The sequence below is a fragment of the Erinaceus europaeus genome, chromosome 2 (assembly GCF_950295315.1).
Source record: "Erinaceus europaeus chromosome 2, mEriEur2.1, whole genome shotgun sequence".
Classification (NCBI taxonomy): Eukaryota; Metazoa; Chordata; class Mammalia; order Eulipotyphla; family Erinaceidae; genus Erinaceus; species Erinaceus europaeus.
Window position 1 is genome coordinate 10,850,601 of NC_080163.1, and position 6,679 is coordinate 10,857,279.

Genomic DNA, 6,679 nt, shown 5'->3' on the forward strand with positions numbered 1-6,679 from the left:
AGTGGTGTACATGATGAAGTGCATACAGTATTACATGCAGTGATCTGGGCTTTGAGACCCCACTCTACCTGCAATGGAGACATGTCATGAGTGGTCTGCAGGTCTTCAGGTCTCTCTCTCTCTCTCTCCCCTTCCCCTCTCAATTTCTCTCTGTCCTACTGAATGAAAAGGTGTGTGTGGGGGGACAACTGTGAACTCTTTAAGTACCTAAACCAGACACAAATCAGTCCAGGCAAGAGTGATAAGTAGATTGAAAAGTACTGAAAGAGTCAGAGTAGCAGCAGCTGCATTTCTCTCCTCTCCTCGGTCAACTAGAAATATCAAAGGAGACCACCTGGGACCACAACAAGACAGGACCAGAACTACTTTGGGAACCCACCAAATCACCAGAGCATCCAGAGACCACAACTCTACCCAGACCTCCAGCTCTACCCAGTAGAGGAACTTCTTTTTTTTTTTTTTTTAAATTTTTATTTATTTATTTATTTATTTATTTATTTATTTATTTATGGGAAAGATAGGAGAGAGAGAAAGAACCAGACATCACTCTGGTACATGTGCTGCCGGGGATTGAACTCAAGACCTCATGCTTGAGAGTCTAGTGCCTTAGCCACTGCACCACCTCCCAGACCACGTAGAGGAACTTCTATAAAGAACAAGGAATATCAAAGATCACCTGAGACTGCAACAAGAAGAGACCAGGACTACTTTGGGAACCCACCAAGTCACCGGTGAATGAAAACACGTGTGGCTCTTGGACAGAGAGGAGCCTAAGGAGAGATTCCTGGGGCTAAAGCCATATCTACTCTGAGTGGCTGGTAACAATCTGGCAGTTTGCCAGCTGAGGAGCCACCTCCAGTCTGTTTTACCAACAAAAAGACTGTTGAGGATCTGTCCTGATCCTGAGGATCTGATCTGTCCTATTGCTGAGGCCAGTGCTGTGGGGGCTAAGGGCAATGGCTGCAGTAGCCTTTTCCATGTCCAGGCTTCCGATCGGGTTGTTGAACATGTCCTCATGGCGACTGGCCCAGGACCAGACTTGAGACAGACAGCTCATAACAGTTGATGAAAAATTGGGTATCACTACTTTAACTAGGGTTCCAGAAAAACATATCAAAACTAGAAAAATCAGGATCTTTGTTCCTGCTCGCAATCACATGCAGTCTGGAGTTAACAATACAAAGAAATAGAAGATGGAGTTTGATTCCAGGGAAACGCTGGGAAAATCCTTTGATGGGCTGGGCATTAATGGTTGACCCATTATCCAACATGGTTATGATTTTCAGTACTAAAGAAATCGAACAGGCCATGGCCGGTGCGCCGCTATGTTCCATCGCTGGGGAGCCAGAGACGACCCGAACTGCCCCTGCGGCTACAGACAGACTATGACCCACATAGTCAACGACTGCCACCTCTCCAGATTCAAAGGAGGTCTCGAAACTTGACATCAGGCTCAACCTGACGCTGTTGACTGGCTACGGAAGAAGGGCAAACGCTAGAAGAAGAAGAAGTACTAAAGAAGATGTAATTGTCTTTGCAGAGAAAAATGGATGGAGCTATGATGTTGAAGAAAGGAAGGTTCCGAAACCCAAGTCCAAGTCTATGACTCAAAGTTTTCTTGGAACAAAAGAACAAGAGTATCCACAAAATAGGTCGGCACTGGCTGTATCTCTGTGCTTCACTGTGAATAAAGTCAGCTGTGCAGTATTTATAGTCCATGTAGAATACATCTCTTAATACCCTAATAAATTTGACCTTCAAACTACAAAAAAAAAAAAAAAAAAGACTGTTGAAGGGAGGAAAGGAATCCCCTAAGACTTACCAAATGAAACTGTGAGTCTCTATTGCTACTGCCATCAAAGGCTGGAGCAACAGGGGGAAATCCCTGTGCTGACATCAGGAGGCAAAGAGAAATGACCAGGAAACTCAAGAGAAGATATACACCTCAAGCTTTGCCCAGTGGCAGTATCGTAGCCAATGAGGTTTATCCGAGGCACAATTATTGCTAATAGAAGATATACATCCCAGTGGTCTAGTGGTGGGACTGTATAGTGGGAGCCTTTCCACATTATTCTCCTGATGAGATGATGGTGAATAATTGTCTCAGAACCTACAGACTATAAATAGGACTTGTTTAGACACTCATAGGGCATAGAATGAAAAGGAATAAAGATAAAGAAATGATCCTGGGAGTCAGGCAGTAGCACAGTGGGTTAAGCACATGTGGCATGAATTGCAAGGACCAGAGTAAGGATCCCGGTTTGAGCCTCATCTCCTCACTTGCAGGGGAGTTGCTTCACAGGTGGTGAAGCAGATCTACAGGTGTCTATCTTTCCCTCTCTCTGTCTTCCCCTCCTCTCTCCATTTCTCTCTGCCCTATCCAACAATGACAACATCATCAACAACTACAACAATAATAAAAAAACAACAAGGGTGGGAGTCGGGCTGTAGTACAGCAGGCTAAGCGCGGGTGGCGCAAAGCACAAAGACCGGCATAAGGATCCCGGTTCGAACCCCGGCTCCCCACCTGCAGGGGAGTCGCTTCACAGGCGGTGAAACAGGTCTGCAGGTGTCTATCTTTCTCTCCTCCTCTCTGTCTTCCCCTCCCTCTCTCCATTTCTCTCTGTCCTATCCAACAACAACAACAACAATAATAACTACAACAATAAAACAACAAAGGCAACAAAAGGGAAAAAATAAATAAAATAAATATTTAAAAAAAATTAAAAAAAAACAACAACAAGGGCAACAAAAGGAGAAATAAATAAAGTAAAATACATTTTAAAAAAGAAAATATCCTGAAAGCTGCAAGAGAAAAACAAAGAGTCACTTACAGAGGAAAACCCATGTGGTTAGTATCAGATTTCTCCACACAGACACTACAGGCCAGAAGAGAATGGCAAGATATCTATCGAGTGCTCAATGAGAAAGGCTTTCAACCAAGAATACTGTGTCCTGCTAGACTGTCATTCAGACTAGATGGAGGCATATAAACCTTCTCAGACAAGCAACAGTTGAAAGAATTAACTATCACCAAGCCTGCCCTGAAAGAAGTTCTGATCAGCAGAAGTTATGATACAATCAGATCAGCATAAGCATGCCATATATCAGAACACTCTAAAAACTACAATGGTATTAAAATATTTTCAATCTATACTATCAATAAATTTCAATGTCCTGAATTCACCTAATAAAAGGCATAGAGTAGAAAGATGAATCAGAAACTACAATCCAACCATATGTTGTCTGCAGGAATCCCATCTAACTCAACAAGACAAACACAGACTCAAAGTGAAAGGATGGAACACTACTGTACAAGCCAATGGACCACAAAAAAGGGCAGGAACAGCTATGGTCACATCTGACATGATAGACTTTAAAATAAATAATATTAAAAAAGATAGGGATGGACATTACTTAGTGCTTAGAGGATCAGTCAATCAAGAGAACTTAATGATTACCAACATCTATGCACCCAAGGAGAGGCCATCTAAATACATAAAACATCATGCTGAAAGAGCTATAGCAATATATTAATAGCAACACAGTACTAGTAGGGGACTTATGAAATTATAAGCCCAAGGAAGTAAGTACTTGTATAGTAAGGAAGTACAAGTTCTGACTCTTTTTTTTTTTAAGTTCTGACTCTTAAACTCACACTCTTACAGGGAAGCACTCAACACATCACATTTATTTATTCATTGTCGGGTTGTGTCGTGGGGGAGAGAGAAGAGACCAGGAACTCATGGCGGATCGGGAACGCAAAACTTTATTTACGTGGACACGCTAAATTGGGTGTGAGCACAACGGTTTAGGCCATGTGGAGCTAGCAAAATGGCCGCATCCCACTATGCCCTCCAGCCCTTCTCCAGGTCGGCTCACAGAAGGGGAAAGAGAGGGGAAGAGAAGAGAGAGCACAAACAGGAGCAACTTTTTTCTTTAAATTAATTTAAAAAAAATTTATTTTATTTATTTATTCCCTTTGTTGCCCTTGTTTTTTTTATTGTTGTAGTTATTATTGTTGTTGTCGTTGTTGGATAGGACAGAGAGAAATGGAGAGAGGAGGGGAAGACAGAGAGGAGGAGAGAAAGATAGACACCTGCAGACCTGCTTCACCGCCTGTGAAGCGACTCCCCTGCAGGTGGGGAGCTGGGGCTTGAACCGGGATCCTTATGCCGGTCCTTGTGCTTTGCGCCACCTGCGCTTAACCCTCTGTGCTACAGCCCGACTCCCCCAGGAGCAACTTTTATAGCAGAATTCCGGAAGTGGCAAGTTGGGAAGGGATTGACTAGGAAAGGGGGTAGAGAGAGGCAAAAGGCCTGCTGGGAAGGTGGAAGTCTCCTTAGCAACTGTTGCAATGGTTTTAATTGAATTAGCAACACCCTGAGGGGATAACGTGGTGGGGATCTGTAAATAATACTTGCATGGAAATATAGTGGTTTGTGGGCCCTGCCAGTGTTCAACCACATCTGCACAATTTCCCAACAATTCATTTATTAAATAAAAAAAAATTGCCTCCAGGGTTATTGCTGGGGCTCGGTGCCTGCACTATGAATCCACTGCTCCTAGAGGCTATTTTTTTTCCCTTTTGTTGCCCTTGTTGTTTATGGTTGTTGTTGTTATTGGATAGGACAGAGAGAAATGGAGAGAGGAGGGGAAGACAGAGAGGGGGAGAAAGATAGACACCTGCAGACCTACCTCACTACTTGCAAAGTGACCTCTCTACAGGTGGGGAGCCGGGGGCTCGACCGGGGATCCTTGAGCCAGTCCTTGCAGTTCATGCCATGTGCGCTTAACCCACTATACTACTGCCCAACCCCCTAAAAATGTTTTTGTTTATTTATTTGTTTTTAATATAGAGAGAAAATTGGAGAGGGAAAGGGGAGACAAAGAGTGATGGGGGCTGGGGCCAGGCAGTGACACACCTGATTAAGCACATACACTACAGTGCACCTGGACACAGGCTCGAACTCCTGGTTCTCACCTGCAGGGGAAAAGCTTCACGAGTGGTGAAGTAGAACTGTAGGTGTTTCTCTGTCTTCCTTCCTCTCCCCTCTCAACTTCTTTTTGTCTCTATCAGTAATATATACTTAATTAAATAAATAAAAATAAAACACCTTAAAAAAAGTGATGGGGTTGAGGGGGGATCTTCACTGCTCATAAAGCTCCCCCCTGCCCCCGCAGGAGTGGGGGCTTGAATCTGGGTCCTTGTGCACTGTAATATGTGTGCTTAACCTGGTGTGTCATCATTTAATTTTATTTATTTATTTTTTTCTACATATTTTTTCTTTTAAAAAAAGATTTATCTGTTTATTCCCTTTTGTTGCCCTTGTTTTATTGTTGTAGTTATTATTGTTGTTGTTGTTGATGTTGTTGGATAGGACAGAGAGAAGTGGAGAGAGGAGGGGAACACAGAGAGGGGGAGACAAAGATAGACACCTGCAGACCTTCACTGCTTGTGAAGCAACTTCCTTGCAGGTGGGGAGCCGGGGAGCCGGGGCTCGAACCGGGATCCTTCTTCTGGTCCTTGCACTTTGAGCCACGTGTGCTTAACCCGCTTCGCTACCGCCCGACTCTCTATTTTATTTTATCTTTAATTTCTTTATTGGGGGATTAATGGTTTACAGTAGACAGTAAAGTATAATGGTTTGTACATGCACATTTCTCAGTTTTCTTTTTTCTATTGTTGTAGTGCCATCATTTTATTTTTTATGTCTTTTAAATATATTTATTTCCTTTGTTGCCCTTTTTATTATTGTTGTAGTTGTTATTGATATCATCGTTGTTGGATAGGAGAGAAATGGAGAGAGGAGGGGAAGGCAGAGGGGGGAGAGAAAGACAGACACCTGCAGACCTGCTTCCCTGCTTGTGAAGCGACTCCCCTGCAGGTGGGGAGCCGGGGGCTTGAACCGGGAACCTTAATGCTGGTCCTTGCGCTTTGCACCACAGGTGCTTAACCCGTTGCGCTACCGCTTGACTCCCCTATCATTTTATTTTTAACTGGAGTACTACTTAGCTTTGACTTATGGTGGTGCTGGGGGTTGAACCTGGGGCCTTGGACCTTCAGGCATAACAGTCTTTACATAACCACTGTACTAGCTCCACAGCCCTGAACATACTTCAGAAAGAATTTTTTTTGTCATTCATGGGACTGCACCTCAACAAACTTTACTCCCTCAGGTTTGAATTATTAATGAAAGAGATTAGGAGACAGAGACAGATAGATATAGAACACACACCAGAGAATCATTCTGTCACATGTGATGCAAAGGATGGAATTCAGAGTCTCATGCTTGAGAGCTTTTTTGTTTTGTTTTAAAATTTGAATCCATTTATTATTGTATAGTGACAGTGAAATTAAGAGAGGAGTGGCATAGAGAGAGAGGGAAAGAGACAGAGAGATACTTACTGCCATGCTTCACCACTCATGAGGTTTCCCACTGCGGGTTGGGAACTGGGGGCTCGAACCCTGGTCCCTTGCACACTGTAAGGTGTGTGCTTAACTAGGTGAGCCACCGCCTGGTCCCTTATGTTCGAGAATTCAGTGCTTCATCCACAGTTACACCTTCCCGGTCACTTACCTACTGACAGAATGAGAGAGAAGAAAAGGGACCACTAACGCAGGGAAGCTTCCCCCAGTGTGTAGGGACCGGGCTCTGTGCCAGGTGGAGGTAACTAC

General features: G+C 43.7%; 2 pseudogenes; both read left to right on the forward strand.

The window, feature by feature from the left end:
* Positions 1–923: 923 nt before the first annotated feature.
* Positions 924–3,921, forward strand: LOC103120542 (NADH dehydrogenase [ubiquinone] iron-sulfur protein 4, mitochondrial-like; annotated as a pseudogene).
* LOC132537135 (U4 spliceosomal RNA) lies at positions 1,949–2,027 on the forward strand (annotated as a pseudogene).
* Positions 3,922–6,679: the final 2,758 nt, after the last annotated feature.